The sequence below is a fragment of the Lycium barbarum genome, chromosome 11, assembly GCF_019175385.1.
Source record: "Lycium barbarum isolate Lr01 chromosome 11, ASM1917538v2, whole genome shotgun sequence".
Lineage (NCBI taxonomy): Eukaryota > Viridiplantae > Streptophyta > Magnoliopsida > Solanales > Solanaceae > Lycium > Lycium barbarum.
The window spans coordinates 115797592-115821275 of NC_083347.1; the positions used below are offsets into that span (position 1 = coordinate 115797592).

The 23684-nt window shown below is 36.4% G+C and overlaps 1 pseudogene; it reads right to left on the reverse strand.

The window, feature by feature from the left end:
• Window positions 1–12586: 12586 nt before the first annotated feature.
• Window positions 12587–15367, reverse strand: LOC132620165 (uncharacterized; annotated as a pseudogene).
• Between the last annotated feature and the right edge of the window lie 8317 nt (window positions 15368–23684).

The window sequence follows — 23684 nt, forward strand, 5'->3', positions numbered from 1 at the left end:
TTTTTACACTATTAATTACAAATATATGACTATTAATTAACATATTTTCAAAAAACAATGTATTATTAAATAACTAATTTAATATCATTTATATATGCACATATTTTTTAAATATTAATTTTAAAATTTTTATGATTAAATTTATTTTTAAATTAAACTAACTGTGTATTTACACATGTGCAACCAAACAACACGCTTCTAATTAAACTGTAATTACATTATGACAAACAAACAGATCGTTGTAATTACAATACTGTGTAATTACTAGGCTGTGTAACTACTAAGGTAGTAATTACACCAATTCCAATTACCAAGTGGCTTTCCAAACCAGGTGTAATTACTAGGGTAGTAAGTGATTGCGTGCAATTACACTAGAGTTAATAAGTATTAATGGTAATTACATGCTCTAATTACATTTAAAAGGTGATCTTTTAGATCTTTTTATGTTTTGTTTTTTAAAATATAAATTGCTTATTACACTTACTCCTATAGTATTGCTCTTTTATCTTTGTTAATTATGCTCCTAATATATTCATCAGTTCAAATGAAATGAGTTTGAAACTTTAGATTACACTCGTAAGCTCGACAATTATATGTACAGAGAAATAGGATTCTTAATTTTCACAAGTAATTCAAAATGCATAAAGCAATCATTGTTTATAGTGTCAATTCATATCCTAAAAAAGAAATATTTCTTCCTTTTTCCACCTAACAATTCAACAATGTAACTGTTTTTTTTTTTTTTAAGCGAATCCGCTATGTGGGTGGCTAGGGATAATGAGGTAACGAACCTTTATTAATCAACAATGTAAGTGCTGTACATGTCGTAGCTCTAAAACAGAGTCAAACATTCAAGGATCAACATGACAACAAAATGCACCGGTTCAAGAATCAGTGGATCAAACAAGGTGTAATAACATGATATAACACTTGAACCAGAAATTAAGGTAGCAATCAACCACCAATGTTGCAGTAATAACATGATGTAACACATTTCCATGATATGCCTAGCTTTTCAAGCGATGGACGCTACAAACAGCCAAAAACCAGAGACCTTAATGTTTATAGAAACTTTGATTAGTTAATATCTGTAATTGAACTTAAATAGATCATCTAAATATTTGAGAAAATTTTAAAACCTATTGACCTCGGTTATGCAAAACGATCCATATGATCTTCGGCAAGTTAGTAACTAGATCGATCTGATACAGGTTGCCACACTGCTTTGACTATTCCTCCTTTCTTCACCTTGGACTTGTGAAAATTACTGGTAGCAATGACAGAGTTATTAACAACATTGATGTGATACTGTAAAATAGTATTTCGTTAGTAGCTACACAAGTCATCTACACAGTAGAACAAGCATATTGAACAATCTTTTGTTTGTATACTTTTCATGTGTAAGTTTCCCTTGCCGAAACTTTCTAATGTACACGATACTCACTTGGAACTTCTTGAAGATCCTAGTTTATCCCTCAAACTCACAGCTGATAGTTTACGTGCCAATGTCACGACCCAACTGGAGGGCCGCGACGGGCACCCGGTGCTAACCCACCCAGGCACCTCTTAACATACTTTCACATTTACCTCTAGGCAAGCCACATAGTTAAATCATACTTTCTATCCATTATTCAAGCTAATTCCATTGGACAACAATACATATATACATATCACCATTAATAGCAATGCCCATGGCAATGTACATAAGCCGACGAGGCTAACAAAATGACATCCAAAATATAGGCCGACAAGGCCAAACACATCTAACTATATACCCTTGTCTACGAGCCTCTAAGGAGAGTATGTCATATCATATAGGCGGGACAGGACCCCGCTATGCCCATAAATATATACACAAAAGAATAAGTACCAAAAGCTATAGCTCCGAATGAAGTGGAGCTCCGCTATGTAGTCCCTGAGAAATATAGCTATGGATCAAGCCTGTCTCCCTGGCCACCTGCGGGCATGACACAGCGTCCACAAACAAAAGGACGTCAGTACGAAGAATGTACTGAGTATGTAAAGCATGATCAATATCATTATGAAAGCATAATAGACAACATAGAAATAGCATAGGATGAGAGATAGTAATATCATCGTCATAAGCACTTACTTGCTTCTCATAGGCGCTTTCCATTTCTAACTCGTAGTTGTGTACATACATCCATATCCGTATCCGTAATCATATCCTTACTCATATCCGTACTTATTTACATTTCGTATTCATAGTCGTAATCATATACATATTCTTATTCGTATTCGTATCATACTCATATCTGTTACACCCCGGAAAAATTTCGTTCGGGCACAGTGAATTGACTGACGAAGGGCAACTACGAGTATCAAATTAATGATGTCTTAATGAATTTTGGAGAAGAATTATAATGTCCCTTACATTGGTAATGAAGTGCCAAGTAAGTTTCAAGAAGGACCCATAAGCCAAACATGAGCATAAGCCATCCGAAAGGGCGAGTTAAGGAAACATCTTCGTAATGATCTGGTTTGGAGGGGCCAAAACGCTATTATAAAGTTGGAATTTGGGAACAACACCACAGGATGAAAGTTGTAGACAATTGAAAGAGCTTTCTAACCATAGGTCGTGGGCCCTCACAGCATATCGGGATCAAAAGTTATGGACATTCTACGACGGACGGTTTGGCGCACCTTGCGGCGCAAAATGCGGTTCCGCAAGTGCGACATGCGGCAACGCAGTCTCGCCGCAAAGTGTGCCAGTGAGAGTTGGTCAGCTGGCATGCTTTGCGACACAACATGCGGTTCCGCAAGTGTGACATGCGGCTCCGCAGTTCAATCGCAAAATGTGCCAGTGAGAGTTGGTCAGCTGGCAAGCTTTGCGGCACAACATGCGGCCCGTATAGAATGCTTTGCGTCTCGCAAAGCGTGCCACATGTTGTGTCGGTCCAGAATTTTCTGGACCACTTTAAATAAACCCACCTCGTCCAAAATCATAATTTTTTTTCATTTTTGGCCAAGAACACCTCTAGAACCTTCTCTAACACTCATCCACAAGAGAACTCAAGGGAAATCCATGATCAATAACACCAAATCCATGAACCCAAGTGTATGAAACCTAACCCAAGTGCATCTAATTCAAGAAAACCCAAAAGAAAGGAGATAGGGTTTTGGTGCTAGAAAGGAAAACTCCACTCAAGGCTTGTTCAACCATCATCCAAGGTAAGTTTCATGACCATTACATGTTGTTTAAGGTATTGGAAGGTTAAGGTACCCGACTTGTAGAGGAGCATAGCAAATGGGTCATTCAAGAGTGAATAGTGTCATGTTTGGATGGTAGTTGAATTGAATCATGAATGTTAGGATGTTGTAAGTATGAATACGTTATAAATGACTTGTAGACCATGAGATAAGTGTGATACGTGGGAAAATACGATATCGAACCTATAACCATAAATGTGAAGAAATTGGAGAGAAATGGTGGATTTTGCCTAAAGTATATAAATGATGATTGTTGCTTGCGATATTGTGAGTTGTGTTGTAGATGTTGGGAGTTGATATAAAATACGGGAAAAGTAGTATAAACAACGGAAGTGCTGCCCAATTTTCTCTAGAATAGTAGTGCGTTCTTATGGCTAATTGACTAATGTTAGTACGACTCCTCTTTTGAAGGTAGAGGCGCGACATTGAAGGAGAATAAGCAAACGCTAGATCGATTAAACGCGAAAGGTATGTGAGGATCAACTCTTCTTCCAAAAAGGCATGAATCCTTCAAGTTTTCTATAATCCTTCTATAAGATGGAGCTTATGAGCCCTTCTATGTATGGAATCACATATGAGCATGATAATGGTGTTATTATTGTTAACATTCGCCTTATGTTTTATTTCCTTCAAGGCGAGGTATGATAATCACAAATGTCCATAATACTATCGGGGGTTCACGACCTTATGTCACCCCGACATAGTGTGATTGCATTAAAGCTTAACGTATGCTATGATAGTAAAATGATCAATGATACTAACTTGTAATACAACTATGGAATACTAAGAAATGATAATATGATGCTATGGCAAGAGATGTATAATGATAATGTGTATGATTGAGGTTGTGATGATACGATTTCCACCGTGCCTATATGGCCGGGCATGTCACCGCTAATGCGGGCTGCTATGATTTCCACCGCGCCTATATGGCCGGGCATGTCACCGCGAATGTGGGCTGCTATGTTTACACCGAGCCTAGAGGGTCGGGCATGATCACCACTAGTGGGCGGCATATGAGGGTTACCCGGACGCGGGTGACGATACAGATGATGATGCGAGGATGTATATGACGATGTGTGTGATGATGTATGGGATGTGCTAACATGTGTGCTATAATTATGTAAAATGTGATATAAGTAAGTAATGTAATTGCCTATGACATTTGTGCAGGTTAAATCCTTGTCCCTTGACTCATGACCTTTCCATTATGTTGTTCATTTTATTCCTGCCTTACATACTCAGTACAATATTCGTACTGACGTCCTTTTTCTTGGACGCTGTGTTCATGCCCACAGGTAGACAGGGAGGAGATCTTGCTCCGGATTCCTAGAGGCCGCTAGCTGACTGAAGGCACTCCATTGTCCCGGAGGTGCCTATGATGATTATTTTGTGTAAATTTGTAGCTATCATCTCTTAGAGGCTCGTAGATACTCGATGTGGGTCGTATGGTTTTGTGGCAGGATCTTTATGCATGTATATATATATATATATATATATATATATATATATATATATATATATGAATTGTTTTGCTAGCCTAAGAGCTCATGTGTATAAAAGTATTTTGTTCTAAATGAAATGATTTCTTTTTATGAATTGAGCATGAATTGGATAATTGATTGCTAATAAGCCCAAGAAGTAATAATATGAGCGGTGCTCGGTGGATTGCCCCGGGTACCCGTCACGGCCCCTAGCCGGGTCGTGACAATATCTATATCATATACATATCCATATCATATACATAGCATTTACATAGCATACCCGACCACGAAGGTTCAATGTTTCACGTACCCGATCATGGCTAGGCTCGGTTATCATACATACCTGGCCAACCAAGGCTCAGGGTTCACATACCTGGCCCTACCAAGGCTTCAGGGTTATCCGTACCCAACTGCAGTGGTGCGCGTGCATCATATATATATATATATATATTCTACCCGGGCATATAAGCTCGAGATTTCATAATAACCATACATAGGCACATATACGTAAAAGCTCATAGGCATCCTTTGCATCATTACTATTATCATCGTCATCGTTATCGTTATCACTATTATCGTCGTCATCATTATCGTTATCACTATTATCGTCGTTCATTACCTTTATCTTTATAGGATTACTCGTCATATGAGGAATCTAGTACAATTGTAACATATCGAGAATCATGAGCTTAGTAGCTTTTGAAGATAGAATCATTTGGAGGACATCATAAGAATCATTTGGAGGACATCATAAGCACATAGAAGAATAGATATTTGGCCAAAGAACCATGCCTTATGAAAGAAGGGTTAGTCTTACATACTTTTCCGTTCAACTATTCTATCACTTGCACGTTCTCCTTCAATGCTCACGTTTCTACCTTCATTAGAGTTATACTATCATTAGAAAGTCGATAACTTAACATACATGACTAAAGCTTAGAGAGAATTGGACAACATCTCCTTTATTTATACGACTTCCTCCATATCATACATCAACTCCCAAACATCAATAATACGTTCACAACATCATAACAATAGTCTTTATTTAACTACATTATCCATATTCCTCAATTCACTTCAAGTCATCCATATCCATGGTCATAGCACACTATTACCTTCACTCATATACAATGTCTATCCCATGTTCTCAATTTCATTTATAACATGATTGTATTCATAACATATCAAGAATCATTACTCAACCCAAGCTATTACTAAAAAATGACACTATTCCCACATTCATGACCCATTTTCTATCTCCTTCTACAATCCAAGTGTTTCAACTTCTCAATACCTTAAATAACATGGAAATATCACAAAACTTACCTTAGATGTTGTAGGAATAAGCTTTGGATGGAAATACTTCACTTGAGCCAAAACCCTAGTTCATATCCAATGAGATTTCTTGACTTGGATGATCTTTCATGAGTTTCTTACACTTGGTTTTCTTAGTTTGATGAAGTTGATCATAAATTTCTCTTGTGTTCTTGAAGATGAAGAGTGGAGAGGGTTTCTAGAAAGTTCTTGAAGTGTTGGATGAAAAATGAAATGAAATAATGACTTGGTCCCTTTTTAATAACGTGAAATCTGATCTGTCGGGCAAATTATACGGACACTTAACGGTCTGTATAAACTTATACGATCCGTATAAGTGACCGTGAAATCACCCCTTTAATCACTCGATTCTGTGTCCATTATACGATACATTATACGGGCCGTATAATTTTATACGGTCCGTATAAGTGACCGTGAAATTACCTCTTCCACATCTCGCCTCTGTGACAATTATACGGGCCGTATAATTTTATACGGTCCGTATAAGTGACCGTATAATATCACTAGTGAGGGACGTCACTGTGACAATCCTGCGGTCCATTATACGGACCGTATAACATTATACGGACCGTATAACATTATACGGACCGTATAACTCATCTTTTCACTAATCTTGTTCTCGTCACTTGGTGTGATCTCGTCCTTATGGAACCTTCTTGACACTTGTTTATCACCTTATTAAAAATCTAAGGGACGTTATAACTCTTCTCCAAAGCATCATTAAATCATCATTAACTTGTTACTCGTAAATCCTTTCCGATACACATCGCATTCCTTGCCCTCTCTTGGCAAACTTTCTCCTCTTACTACGAATGTCTTTGAAATCTTAATTAGGGTCTTAAAATGTCATTCCTCACTCATTGAAATACCGTATATCCCGTGCTCTTCGTTAGTCTATTCACTGTGCATCAACGGAAAATTTTTCGAGGTGTAACAACCAAGTTCTGGTCTCGGTCAGCAGGGCCGTCTCAACAAGATTGAGAGACTCAGGCCAAACTTCATAGAGAGGCCCTAATTTTTTAAAAAATAAATAAAGGAAAGATCGTCATATGTATTTTTATTTAAAAGTCTACTTTTCTAGCTTTTTTAGATGCGAACTCATTAATTATTGTTTTATAATCTATTTGTTCTAACAATTCTTTTTCAATTGATAATATAACCAATCCATTCAATCTTTCTTGATCCCTTTTCTACTAATAGATCTCTCAACTTTGTATCTACAATATCCCATTGACTTGGATTGCATATATTTTTAGGGATGCGCTTATTTAAATCATTTAGAAGTTTTTGATTTTCTGGAACTATATCAGATTTCTCAGTACCTTCTTCTAAATTTTCTTCTTACGTGTTATTATCATCTAACTCAACTCTACTAGCAGGGGCGGCTCAAAACTGTTGGGGGCCTAAAGCTAAACCTCAATAAGGGGCCTTAATTTTTTTTTTTATCACAAAAATAAGAATAGAAAAAAGAATTCATTATTATTTTTCATTTGAAGTCTACTTTTTGAGGATTTATGTCAGATATCTCGCTTACTTCCTCAAGAGCTCATTTTTGAGATTGTATCAAAGATTCAATTTTTCTTTCTTGATCTTTGAACAACCGGATTCATATTTTCAAGTGTTATACCCCATTTTAACCGGAGTCAAAATGTTTTACAACATTTTGGTAATTCCGAGGTTAATTAAAGTTAAAAAGTCGCCACCTAATTATTATGATGAATTAGGACACCTAAAATTTGCTAAAGTTATTGTCTAAAAGTTAACTCCGTTTATGGTCTACTAAACTTAAAGATTCTAGGTAAGGATTCAATTAATCTAAAGGGAAGGTGTTAAGCATTCTTTAAGATCCGTTAAAAGACGGTTAACCGGCCGGACTTAGAGTCAATTAAAAAGGCTAAGTGGTGTATCAAATTAAGGCGTAAATATTAGTTCCACAGTAGACTACAACCATTCAAACTAATTTTCGGACATCTAAACTAAGTTAACGAGTGAAACCAAATAAATAAACTAACTAAAAAGTTTAAAAAGCGCATTAGTTGGACTACTTTTGAATAAAATGTTAAGAGTGAAGCAGTTGACCCTTTTAAAAGTACAAGAGTGGCCAAAAGCCAAAACCATTTAGTCTTAACTCTTTCAAATCAGATCACGTTTCGTTTTTTTTTTTTAATAGTAGAAAAGCATAAGACTTAGGAACAAATCAAATTCTTGGCTTACTTTAAAAGACGAGTTCATCTGCTAAATGCCAACTAACTTCAATATTAAAGTAAGTGCATTAAGCTCTTCTAACAGTAACATATAGTTGAAAATAAATAATTAGTCACACCAACACAAGCAAATAAAACAAGCTGAAATAAACGGGATAATCAACAGCCATGTTTGGCTCCCAATAACAAAATTAGATTTTTCTGTGGTTTGCTTTTAAGGCGATGTAAGGCTGAAAATGAGCAATAGAAGACGCGGATGTGCGGACTCCTTGTGATAGCGGCGTCGTTGAGTTTCAAAGTGAAACTCGTCGGCTCCGGTATGTCATACAAAATAATAAAAGAGACGTGGTTAGAAAAAGAAATTAAATTTCCATGAAAAGAGTAATAGAGAGTAACTATCATCACTAACACGTTAGTTAGCAACAAGATTTTTATAAGTAGCAAACTAGTCCTTTATTGCTCACAGATATTCTTGAAAGCATGTGTGGTGTTAACTATTTGAATAAACCTTAACGTTACGGACATAACGAGATAGACTAATTAACATCACCAACTAGGACTCAGGCCATAATGCATCAAGACAATATGAATTACACGAACAAGGAGGTCATGGATCATTTTTGGTGTTGATTAAAAGATTAACCATTACTACTAGTATAATAATGTCCATTCAAGTTCATAAGGAAAGTATCATGACTTAATAACTAAAGCTTTGAACAGAGACCTAAGGTCATACTTCTACCATATGAAAATACAAATCGAGACAGTAACACATAGAAATATGAACCAAGACAGTAACATTTTCATTAAACCTTCATACATGTGATTAAAAGGATGAATAAAAACAACCTATCAAAAATAAATATTCTAAGTCATGATAACATTTATGCTCATCCACGTGATAAATGAAAGGGACAAGGAATAGGATTTCAAGAAGATTTAAGTATGGCAGGTAGCAGAAGAAAAATAAATTAACTTAACCAAAGTAGAATCATACTCATGCTTTAAGCATTCATTATCAGAACACACAAAAATAAAACCATGAACATGGATTTTTCTAAATAGGCAAAGACGCTAGACACGGAGGGAGTAAATGAACAAAATAGAGTCAGATTTACCTGTTTGTGGTGCAGTGAACGAGACGACGATCCAGATCTACTCTCCTACTCACGAACAAATCCGAATTTCAGATGGAAAATCACCAGAAAGTCTCTTCTTTAGAGCAATAGTGTTGACAGTGAAACTATGGTAAGTCTTCGGTAAAAAAAAAAGGCCCCTTTGGTTGAGAGTTAGAGATGTATATATAGGAAAAGATTAGGGTTTCGAGATTCATGAGCGGGAACTTTTCAACTTTGAAATATAGTCGTTGTGAGAGGTCAAAATCGTGTCGGAAGAGAGAAGAGAAAGGGACTGATATGGATCAAGAGAGAAAATAAGCCCGTGACCTATCACTAGTCTAAATGAATCTCTGTGATGAAATTTTGACTTGGAACAAAGAGATTTGTGGAAGAGAACAAAATAGCTTTGAGTAATGTCTGAAACTTTCACCAAAAATGGTGGAGCAGGGTCTTGTGATGGTGAAAGAAAGGTACAGAAATCGTCCAAAATGGAAGGGAAAAGGAGATGCAAATGATGGGGATAGAAATTAGGTTTAGGAAAAGGTAAAAGATATTATGGGCTGGGTCTTCAACATTTAGTAATTAATTAGCTAAATGGGCTGCAGATACACGAATTGGGCTCGTAAGAATGGGCTTCAAATAGCTGAAATTGTTGGGTATTTTCTTCTTCTAATTAATTCCTTTTGGGCTTCTAACTTAATAAGTAGTACAATATATTATCACGTGATGACAATTAGTAATTAATATGTAGAAAATAAAGTACTAATATTACGAACTTATCGTTAATGATTTAGCATATAAAGCATCGACTTATAGCTAATTTAATAAGTACGAAAATAAAGTAATGACGATCAATTATTAAAAAGAGGTGTAAAATAATAAAAATGTAATTAAGTTAGTAATTCTAAAAATGGTGACAATGATAATAAAAAGGGTAATTACTATAATAGTAGAGAATAGTAGCAAAAATACTGTAATTATTAATTTAGAAGCTTAGAAAGTGAATAGGAAGAAAGGAGGGTCAAAATTGAGTGTCAACATCAAGTTGACATATTTTTATATTCTAATAAATAATTAAAGAGACAATATATATTACATAGTAAAATATCAAAATAAGGAAGTTGTAGATGAAAAAAATACTAAAGAGTTGAAATAATAGAACCCGATTCAAGAAGTTGATAACTTGATTTGAGAATACTTATTTGGTGCTTCAATATACCTCTTGCAATATTTGGTGCCCCGAAAAAAACAAAAAGAGAAAATTCATACACTGTGTCTTTCATAGCAATATAAGTCAAAGACTCTCTTGGAGAAACAAAGAACATAAATGCATAGAAGTATACTAAAGTTTAGAGAAAGGTCAAAAGTAGATTAAGTATTGTAGAGAAACCAATCAGGGGCTTTCTTTTTTGTCAATATGCTAAAGATTGAGTATTTATATACTATACATTACTTACTGATTTAGGGGCCTTATTTTCTGTCAATTAATTAACAATTTCCTTTTAATGACAAAAAGTACTTAAAATACTTTATAATTTTTCAAAAGCGAACTATATTGATGAAAATTGGGGTCCCCAAAATTGAGATGCCTAAAGCTTAGGCTTTAGAGGCTTCACCCAAAAGCCACCCCTGTCTATTAGTGACTTTTTCATTTGAAGAACATCCTCCCAAATTTTCGGATTCAATATTTCTATTATTTGTTAAATATCAGTCAAGTGCTCCTTTTTGGAATTTAATTAATTCTTCAGCTTTTCTCTTCTTCTCTTTTTTTGCATTTCCGGGTTCATATTTTCTAGTTGACATATTTAAATTGAATAAATTTTAATAATAACTAAAACAAAATATTTACTTATGAAATCAACAATGACAAATATTCAATGAAATATAAGAGAAATTAAAAACAATAAAACCTGGTTCAAGAATTTGATAAGTTGATATAGAAATAGTGTTGCGGTGCTTCAATATAATGATTGCTTGTTGCAATGCTTGATTATTTGAAGAAGATACCAAAAAGTAAATCTTGATCTTTTGTAAAGTACTAAGTTTTGCAGCAGAATGTTTAGGTCTTTAGGAGAATGAGAATTTTCAATAATAATAAGAGTACACCAGTGATGAAAGAAAGAAGAAAATAAGTAAATATAGACAATAAAATACTTACCCAAATAAATAAGGATACTATAAATATACAATTACCAAGAATAGTATCCCATTCCCCCAGTTATGCTCAATGTATCCACTCCTCCATAGAAGGAAAAAAGTTACCATTCTTTCCCCAAAATATCCCCAATGCGGACCCCACCCCCATAATAAAAAGGAATAAATAATTGTTGTACTTCTTCCCAATGTCTCTTCAAACTTCCTATTCAACTGTACACTTTTTATTTTTTATTTTTAAAGTAGTAAATAACATATAGGGTGTTTAAAAAAAACAGTGGGCCCCCCTAAAAGGTGGGGCCCTGGCCCATTGCCTTACCTGCCTACCCTTTCAGCCGGCCTTGTCGGTCAGTATGAACTGATCTGGTTCTTGAGATAGCATTTCCATCATTTGACCAAGTTATTGGAAATAAAAAGTTTCTACATAACCTGATGATTTTTGAAGTCAGCATTTAAGAAGAGACGACAAGACAGAAATTTAGATCAGACAAAAGAAATACAGTCAAGACCTCTCTGTAATGACACCCGCATATAACAACATCTCTCTATATTAGTTAAGTTTTTTCGGAACCGATTTTTTATGTTATATTTTACTTTTCTATAACAACATTTTACCTATAACATCAACAACCAATTTTATAACAGTACGCTCTTTGTAAAATTACCCCTATATAACAAATTTTTTTTTGTAATATAATAATTAACCATCTTTATAGGAATAGAATACTTATGATTACCAATTATAAGTTTAGAGATTTTGACCAAATATTTTATCCTTTAATATCATATGAATATATACATTTTATCATTAAACGATTTTCCTTCGTTATATAAAGTGTGATTAAGCTTAAAATTTGGCAATTAAAAATGAAATTATATTTTATGCATCTTTTTTGCCTATAACAATGTAATATTATTTAAATGTCAATGTTGTTATAGGTGTATAACAACAATTCTCTATAACAGTCAAAATTTTTGGATCCAACGATGCTGTTATAGAGAGGTTTGACTGTACTAAGACATGCATATGACTTATAACCACATATGGAAATACAGTGATTCAGACCATAGGCAAAACTAAGATATGTCTGTACCGTTCCACATGCTTGTATTTGCAACGATTCATCATATCCACTATATATTGACCAAAAAGGATGTCAAGGTCTTTTTCCAACTTTGGTATCTGATACGCTGGTAAAATGTCCCATATCTTTAATACTTGAAAGTATGTAGAGTTCTGCTGCTGAATATCTATGGTCCAAATCAATTTTAGGTGCTTGACACCGTAAACCTCTAACAGTGCAGAAGAATTCCCACCCTTGTTGCTGATCATTCTGTTCTTTTCTGATCGACAACTTGAAAGCTTCAACAGAAGGGAAATCACTTCTTTACGGATCACCACATCCTTGATTCTAGCAATGGATTTTGAGAAATTCTGACAGAATAAAGCCTGTTAGGATGTTAACAGTTAATAACCTTTCATTTCTCAAATCAAAAAGAAAAATAATAGAATTAAGCACTCAACACAAAAGATTAACAACCACAATATGCTTACTCTACAGTATGCGTACATTCTACCCTCCCCAGACCCCACTTGTGGAATTACATTGGGTATGTCGTTGTTGTTGTTTCAAGAAACAAATCAAATAACCGATGATTTATGCAACAGCTGTTAGTATAAACATCCAGCTTAAGCCAAAAGAAGCAACACATCTTCCACTTGGCTGTTCTGAATAGAGGGAAGTCCGTTGTGAGTAATGTTTCCAGCTCACCAAGTTCAATGGTTGCATTTGAAATTGCTTGATTTAATCTCTTGCCCTTAGTAACATCAAAGTAACAGCCACGAGCCCTGGCGTCAATGACTATATTCTTCCAAGTGGAACCACTGTTAACCAAAGTTGTGGCATTTCCCAATATCCAAAGGCAGTATCTGCATAAGAAACCATGGAAACACTTAAAAGCGTGTTCATCAATTATCATCCTACTTAAAGACACCATTTAAAGACAACACTAAATAAGAATAGCAGAATAGTACCTAGCTCGAGTTAGTGCTACATTCGTTCTCTGAAGATTAGAAAGGAAACCAACTGATCCACTGCCATTACAACGAACTGTGGATATAATTATCACATCTCTTCACCACCTTGAAAACCATTAACCGAGCGTACATTCACTGAGAAGTCACTATCAACATCTGTGCTATATGTCTTTCCAAGAATTTGTTGAATAGCAAAAACCTGAGCCTTGTAAGGAGATATGCAACCGACACAGACTTTTTGTTTTGAAGAGATGGATTCTGCAATTCACATAATAATATCAGGTTTTCCAAATCAATTGGCATGCAAACAAAGATACTATACTAGAGGAAACTAGAAAAAATCATCTAGAATATATTAAGTTCATGAAAATTAATCACCTTTATGAAGGTTTGCAATTATCTCAGCTACAACGAGAACTTCTGGCATATTTCTCGTGCTGTGATGGTCATCGAGCTCCTTTTTTCCACTACTTACGTTAATGAATGAATAGGAGCCAAAAATATCTCCTGTAAGAAATCTCTTCTCGTGTATTGCTTCTTTCACATTAGGTCATCCATAATTTTCTTCTGATAGAACTCTCAAATTGGAAACAAACCTATTTCTGGATGCATCTTATATTGAATATTAAGAAGATGCTTCTTATGTCCTAAAGTAACCAGTCTCTCAAATAAGCTCCTGCCAAAGCCAGCCTTCTCAAAGATTTGTCAACAACAGACACTAGTTGTAAATTTCCAAAGAAGCATAGTTATTAAGAAAAATGAAGTAAAAAGATTATCTGAAAACCTTGGTCTGAACCATAGCAGGCATTTGTTTCTCATCTCCGATAAGTATAGCATGGCGAAGACCAGGGAGTTGTAACGGAATAGCGAATTCACATTCTTTCAGCTGAGCAGCTTCATCAATCACAACCATTTCCACTGGTGTCATTCCATTTGTATGCAACTTTGATGAGCTAGAAGCAGTGCAGAAAATCAAGCATGCTCCTTTCAAACAAAAACTTCGAATTTGGTAGTCCTCGATGAAATTGGGAAGAGAGATACTCTCCTTAAGAAATTTCAATACTTTTAGGTATTCTGTTTTAGTTGCAAGAGGATTAACAAAACATCTTGCCTTATTCCTTGTAACAAATCTAAGTAGAATTTCTCTTAATCCTTCTGGTGTTTCCACAGTAGCATACAATTCCCCAAGAGTTTGAAGCATCTCCAGTAGTCTGATCATTTCCTTAGCTACTTCCAGTGGAATGATAGAAGTAGGTAAATGTGTGTACAAGCTCGTCAGACAAATTTATTAACTGGTCCTGGATCCATTCGAATCTTTTTCTAACAAACTCCTCAAATGTCCACACAATGGCTTCTTTGTTGCTCGTCTCCCCTTCGTTCTTGACCTTGTTCGCTTCGTCAGCTGCTTTCGAGTTGTTCCTTTTTTGAGAATTTTGTATCGTTCTTCTTGTTCTCTTTTAAGGTGTCAAGGAAAAATTTCTCCCATAACTTACTCTTCCTATTTTTGTCGAGTCCTTGATCATTGATCTTGTCATCTTTTACGCTCAAACTAGATTCTCGACTAGTATTGCTTCCTGTTACCACCTTTTCCTCGTCATCTATATCCTGATTATCATCAGTGTCATGCTCCTCATCTTTTTCTTTTTCCACGCACTTACGGTATTGCTCTTCAGGATTTTGGAGGAAACATATCATGGATATACCAATTCTCCACCCATTATCTGGAGGCGAGCACTGAGCAAGAGCGGCAACACGGTTGCTAAGAAATACATCAAACAAATCTTCATGATCATTAATCTTCATTCTTTCCCCTTACCAAATAACACAATATCTCCTAAACCATATGTGTCATATTGCAAACCATTTTGTACATGTTGCATCAGCCTCTTAGTAACTCCCAGCACAGCAATGTTCGTGGGAGGACAAGTCAAAGTTCCGCATTTCATCTTTAACAGGACATAAAGTAAAGAAGCAACTGTTTTGGTCTTCCCAGTTCCTGGAGGACCCCAAATTAGCTTAACCATATTTAGCATTCTCTTGTTGAGCACCATCTAGCCCAATGGACTGAATTATGGCCCTTGAATTTGATAGAGCGTCAGTTTTAGATTCTCCGGAGGAGCAAAGTGAGCAGTCTACTTCACCCTGTGGACGATTGAAATAATGGATCTCAAAAGATGATTATAGGAGAGAGCTTATAATATACCTCCTAAATGGCTACAAAAAACAAAGGAACAAGATTAAGCAGTGGCAGAGACACCCCTTAGTAAAAGTTGTCATTCTACATTGCTTTGGAAGAGTTTTCTTTACATATGCGTGTAATAATATATGTTTAAGAAACGATATACATGTAAGCAATAGACTGACACTACTTGAAAATGATGCAAAGTATAGAAACTGAAGCCTGAAATCCACCACAATCCCAGACTCAACGTAACTTACCAGTCAGATTGTAAATATAGGCCGATACAACTTGCGTAAAAATTCCTGCATACAAGAAAAAAGAAGTTTACTTACAATATTTTGATTGATGTGCCGTAGAAATACGACACATTTGATGCATTTTTACGTAAAGTTTTTCTTGTTTTTAAGTAGTTTGTTGTCATTTTTGATGTCTGTATGTGTTTTAGTCATGTGATGGCAAGTACGTGGAAAATAGCTCGAAAAAGGGCCCAAAATGTGAAGTTCAGAAGGCAGATACAAGAAGAGGATTTTATGGTGACGTTTACGGTCCATGAAAGATTATACGAACCATATTCCTTGTCCCACATATCAACAGAAACCTGTTCAAGACAAGTCAAGATACGGTGGGTATTTACAGACCGTGAAATATTTTACGGCCCGTAAAATCCACTGTAAAAGTTGCAACAAGAACTATTGCATGAAATGTCATTCTATAGTGGAAATATACGGACCGTATTTCTGTTTACGGTCAGTAAAAATGAAGCGTGAAAAGAAGACCTAATTTGAAGACTTCAGATTCTACGGTGCAGGCTGCAAATTTTACGGACCGTATTCTTGTTTGTTTTACGGTCCGTATTTTTGTTGTCGGGGCAGTTTTGTTTAAAGTTATTTTTCATGTTTGGACCATTATAAATACAACTTTTAGGGTTTGTATTCATTATTTTGACATTTTGTCACGCCCCGAACCATGACCTAGGCGTAACACGTCACTCGGTGCCTAACTGCATGTGACTGAGCGAACCCATAGGCTAGCTGAATCAACATGTGATATAACAACATGCAATAATAAGGAAATAAGTGTCACACCCCCGGCGAGGAGTATGACAGGCTCCAACCCGTAGGCCGAAGTCACATGACTTAACTGTTACTTGGACATCACATACCATAACTCAAGAACGTCTGCTCGCGGAAAAGGGCCCACATAAGAGTATTCGATAAATCAACACACACACACACACACACACACACACACACACACACATATATATATATATATATATATATATATATATATATATGCGGACCGACAAGGTCGCTACAACATCAAGTATATCGTAGAGCCGACAAGGCTGTCAGAAACATGTCAAGAAGCCAAAACAAGGCCGACAAGGCCATACATAATAATTACATATCCCACAACGTCCATGAGCCTCTAAGAGTATACATATGAACATCTATTACACTAAAAGTAAAATAACAAAAGATAGCAAGCCCGGAGTAGTGGTACTTGCTAACACCGCTGATGCTGGAAAAATCCTACTGCGATTGCTCCTCAATAAATCTGTCAGAACCTGCAGCACGAAATGCAGTGTCCCGGGCAATGGGACGTCAATACGGATAAAAGTACTGAGTATGTAAGGCAAAATGGTAATAATATAATTAAGATCAAAGGTGACATCAATATAGGCAAAAGAGAGAATCGAACATTTGAAAATAGCACAAATGTAGAATGCATGATAAAATCATTTGTATGCATATATGTATATATATATATATATATATATATGTGACAGATAGTATCCATGCCCGGCCGTAAGGCTCGGTGTTATATATGTAAAATCATGCCTGGCCATTAAGGCTCGGTGTTATCATCATTAGCTCGCGTCCGGGGCGATATCATAACATGCCCACTGCAGTGGTGTGCGCATCTACGCGCCATGCCCGGCCGACTATAGCGCGGCGCGGTGTAGTAAAATAGTGTAGTACATTTATATATATGTATATACCATCATTGGGCTGGACTGAAAAAAAAAAGAACTGCGCAGAGTTCCGCTTTCCTTCCGTATCGGCTTCCGCTTTCCTTCCGCGATGCGGAAGGAAAGCGCAATGTCCTGAAGCTTTCTGCGCAGAACTCTGTTTTCCTTCCGCAGCAATGTTCTGAGGCTGGTTTTGAATGAGAAATCAAGGATCTGATTCTTGGCCTTTCGGGGTGACATAAGGTCGTTAACCCCCGAATAGTTTATGGAATTCATATTGAGTCCAAAGGAATAATCGATGACGATGAGTGAAATAATGTCTTAAAACCAATCAAACGACAAGACCTTAAGGTTGAAATACAAGCATAAGAATGAAGTGGAATTTGTTATGGAACGCTCGTGTTTATGTACTAATTGGATTCGTGCCAAAGAAAAAGGGAAGCGAACACCTTACATACCTTATCCGTCGAGCCACCACTTAAAGAATTCCTTATATCGAGGCTTGCCCTTCGCCCGAGCCTATATATCATTAATCACACTTTCCTCATATATATATCCGTCACCTTTATAAGTAATGATTATGGAAGACTAATTTGGGTTGCGAAAATTTGGGCAGCACCTCCCCTATATCGTCGACTTCCTCCAAATGCTAAAACAACTTCCAAACAATACCAACAACATTTACTACAACATCCTCAACATTCCACAAGACAATTATATATATATATATATATATATTTTCATACAAATTTCTCTTCAAACTTCATCCATAAGCCAACAACATCAATACAACAAACTACAACTTTTATTCTTATAACTATTCCTTAATCAAGGTTGATAAGGGGAGAGATTCAAGGATTCATACCTTATTTTTACTAAAATAGCAAGATCTCCAATAATCACTTGTCCCCAAGCTAACTCCAACACAGAATGATATGATAATCGCAACTACAAGTTGTCCGGTCTTTGATTAGTATTCCGTAGCTCGAATTTTGCTCAAGATCCTCACTTCTATGTAATATTTAGGAACCCTTTTGGTGCTGAATTTTCTGGAACTTTTGGGAGAATTTTGGATGAAAAAAATGAGGTTTTAACCCTTTTTATAAGGGCTGAGGCGGCAGCACGGTAGCTACAGTACTGTAGCAGTACTGTTTCTGCTTTATCAGCTCAGTTTGTAATGTCTATAATTTTCTACTCCGATATCCTATCGACGAAAGTTTGTTGCATTAGAGACTAGACTCGACGAACTTCATTTTAGAATTTTGAAACAACTTAAAACTCCTAATATACATGGAGATATGCCTCTCCAAAGTTGACTCAAAATCCTGTTTCAAATTTTTCGACAAACTTAATTTCCTTGATTTGCTTGGTCCCCGAGTCTTCCATAGATTATTATATGAACTCAAACCCTCGTAACCATGAGATGAATGCACCACGTCTAGACTTAACCAACTAACGCCCAATAGATTTCACGTACACGACTACGAGGTGTAACAATAAGTCTAAAACATGCTGATCTAGTAAAAGTCTGACTGAAAATATATTAAATGCGGAATTACTGGACTAAGTCTGAAACATCTGAATAAATAGCCAACAAGGCTAAAACATAAAAGTTTGCTAATATCTGACTGACTACACTATATCTATGAAACCTCTAAAGATAACTATCTAAATGCTGGGAAGACTGAAGCAGGATAACGCCCGGAGGAACTGGGGCTCACCAATAGCTGATACAAGCAAGTCCTAGCTAGCTGGATCGTCAATCTGTATATCGTTGCCAGCACCTCAACAAAAGGGACATAAGTATATTTGAATTGTACTGGTTTGTAAAGCAACTGAAAGAAGAAATATAAGTACTGAAATTGAAACTGAACTAAATAGGAAAGCAAGAATCTGAAGTACTCCCTGTTCTGAATGAAGAATCACTTGCATGACTATAAATATAAACTGTGGCCTAGGGCCCAAATAATGTGCACAAAAACTATAGCCTCAGGACCAAGCAATACGTATGCATAAACTGTGGCCTAGGGCCCAAAAATACAGATACAGGTGTTCAACATTAAATAATTTACAAGACTGAGACTGGCTATAGCCGATAGCATAATAACTGTTTCTGATTATGGGACTTAAACAAAGAACTGTTTATATACTGACTGAGACTCATGTGATGTCAATACATAAGTCTATAATGATTATGTACTGAGTTCATAATATTCAAAGTGATCACCATGAACGAATTATGAAACTATAACCCTAGAAAATAGTAGCTCTACAACTATTCAAGAAACTAGGGCTAAACTTTTTTCTGATTCAAATTACTAATAAGCATGTAGAATGAGGCGTAGGGAGAATCATAAACAGTCCTTAACGTATATAGTTATCCTCACATATTTGTATATGATCCAAACTTGTATCTATAAGTTTGAACTTGAGAAGAATCCCAAAAACCTGTGTCTTCAACCTTGAATGTGGGTTTTCTTGAAAACCCTAGGTTAAAAACAATTATTCCCTAATTAGGTTACGAAATCTTATGCTAGAATTGGCTTGGAAGTGTTTGAGATGCTTACGTTAGAGCCTTGTATTGTTTGGAGAAAAGAAACTTCGTTCTAGGGAGCTTCGTTCTAGGGCTTAATGGATTATGAAAACCCATTTCCTAGACTGAAGGTCCCTATTTATACTCTTTGCTGTCGCCGTATATTGATGGTTCACTTGACGGACTGTCAGCATGTTGACGGTTCATCATTGTAACCGTCCTTTCGCAAAATCAGAAGAGTTTCCGAGGGTCTATGATAAGCTCAAATTTACACGTTTAATAGCGTAAAGTGGACGATGTCAAATATAGTAACCCAACGAGGTTGGGGTCGAATCCCACAGAGAATATGGTGTGAAAAGTTTACTAAACAAGTATTATACTAGTCTTGCGGTCCTGGTGTATTCCAGAAAAAGGATTTTATAGTTGTTTTGGTTTGTAGACTAATTTAAAGTGACTAGAAATTTAAGGTTGTAAATATATGGGTAAAAAGAACCAATGTTGTGTCCTCGTCAGATAAGGTGTATGATCATGGGTATCGATTGTGAGATACTTCTAATGAATCGTTTGTATGAATGCACTTAACCTCTATGTGAATCATAACTATTTCCCAATAAGAAAAGATTGTTTCTTTCTATGCTTTTTCCAAAGATAAGAAAGTATGCATGCAGAATGGTTAATTATGCCAAGTAAATTCCTCTTATTCCTAAGTGAATTTATTAAACAAGGTTTAAATACCTGAGTTCTTGTTATTTGTTCTTACCTAACCCTAGTTATTTTCCCAAGTAAATTAAAGTTTATGGCGTTGGCTAATGTTTGCAACCACTAACTATATGATGAAAACGAAGAACAAACAAACCCTACCAATCTATTATGCGTATATCGTTCACGATCCCCAATCACAAAACACCCATCCTTGGGTTCACAACCTTACTCAATGTGTTTAGCTACTCATGGCAACGAGAAAACTAAAAGATTGAAGATTGCATAATTGAATTTTTGTATTGAACTTATGAATAAAACTTGAAAGTAATGAATGTATTTGTCTAGAAAATCTTCAAAAGCAATAACAACTCAAAAGTAATTACTACCAGTCTAAAACTCCAGATATTTGAAAAATAAAACCTAAATAGGTATTTATACAAATTAAACTCGGAATAATCAATCCCAGTCCTGGTCCAGTTCGGCTTGCACTTCGACGGGTCGTCATTGCACTTTGACGGTCATTGACATGTTCGACGACCATAACGACGATCTGATGACATATTTTTGCTCTGCAGGAATTCCATCATCGAAGCACTTCGACGGACCGTCGATCATGTCGACGGTGCAAGTCGACGATCTGATGACTTTGTCACTTTGCAGGAACTTATCGACGAGGCAACTTCGACGGACCGTCGAGCATGTTGACGGTCCGTCCTTAATGCTTATTAGAACAGATCACTTGTTTTCCTCATTTTTTCGTTTTTCGAGCATTCTAACTTCAAAATGCCTGTACAACACACAAAACACATCAAACTAACACAAACTTGCTCGAAAATAAGTAAAACTTAGAGTTAAAAAGCATTAGATGTGCCATAATTTCACGGCATATCAACACCTCCAACTTAAAGTCTTTGCTTGTCCTCAAGCAAGTCAACTAACAGACGCAATCTACAAATGTCTCGATATCACAAAGTAAAAATATCTACAGTGGTTGTGGGAATTAACTTCCGGCCTATCATGTGCATCACAATGACTCTCCCCCCAATAAAGATAAAACCAATCAATGACTCGTTGCAACTAACAATGAGGCTTCAATTTATGACATCTAGTTATCAAGAAACTACATCGCACACGAATCAAGACTCATGGGAAACCAATCACTTAACAAATTCTCATACCCTCACAAAGACCAAAGAACGTCCCAACATATATGTACAAACAGAATGGGACAAAAGACAAAGGAGAAGAGAAACACTCACACTCACAAAGAAAGTCTCTAGCTAAGCATGTAAATACCACAAGCTTGCCCTTATTTTCAGTGCCCTTGACTTTGGACAGTTCGGCTGTGATCACATTAGGACTTTTTTCACAGTTGTAGTGTAGGCTCGGGGACGGGTAGGATAGATATTTGGATAACTGTGACTCACCCTCCTTGAACACTACATCTTATTCTTTTCTTTTACCCTTTCGCCTTTTGTTTTCTTCCCTTCTTTTGTTTTGTTGCCTCGGTGTGGTTTTATTGCGATTCTACTTCTCCATTTTTTTTTTCTTTTGTTTGCTGTTTTTTTTTCTTCTCATTACTTACCACACCGATGTCTTTCACTAGGAAATTCACTTCTACCCCACTTTAGGCTTACGCCTCATGATCTCCTTATTCCACCTATCACCCCCAACTTAGGCTTTTAGCCTCAATATTATTATTTTAGTGCCAAGGAGGGACCGGGTGCAAATAGATGGATATTCAGAACGGGTATCGGCTTATTACGGCTAGTCAAAGAATAGGTTTTAAGGCTCAAAAATGGCTATCAAGGGATATTATTCTACGGGTAGGCTCATATTTAGGCTAACAAGGGGTTCCTAATACAAACAAGGCCTAAGATCATTTCACAGCTTCACTTATCTTCAGAATGTAGGCACAACTAACCAGGGAAGTTCTAGATTACATACACAACTAGAGAATATATCTACAAAACCTCACAACACATGATATCAGAATCGTCAACACACTAGTCTCCCTGCTATAATTTCGTACACAAAGTAACTCGATAATCTAAATGTCATACAAAGAAGCATGCCTGTCAATTAAACAAGCAAGTCCAAGTTTTCAAAAAAATAAAAATATCGGAGGGGTGTACGTTTTCTCAAATCAACACAAGAGCCCAAAGTTAATCAAACCACCACCACATAAGTCAACATTACTCTACTTTATCTAAACACGGCCTAAACATTCTAGGTTCAACAAAAAAATAAACCCCTCAGGAAAAGAACTATGGCAAAGAAAAGTCGAGAGGGTCCTAAACACATATATACAATATAAACAGAACAAATACTCCTACCCCCAATAAAAAAAAATCTGCAATGTCCTCAATGCAGTAAAAGTAAAACTAGGGAGTAGGAATACCTGTGGCGCACTAGGCGCGCTGCTCATCTCGCGACTCATCAGTCTGCAAAGCATCAGGTGGTGCAACGCACCAACAGCAGTGTCTGTATTAGCATCAGCAACAACATCAATAGTGGTGCCTGGAGGCACTGGCTCTGGAGTAGGAAGGGATGGTGGCAATGTCTCTCTAATGGGAGCACTGCTCGAGGTGGCTCCGCTAGTCCCAAAAGGAACTTTCTCCACGAGCGATCTCTGAATGGCCTCTGCCATCTGTTGCTTCTTTAAACTCGGACCCCTAGGGTGAGTGCTCTCTCGCACCTTCACCTCATCATGGGCCACTTTCTTTCT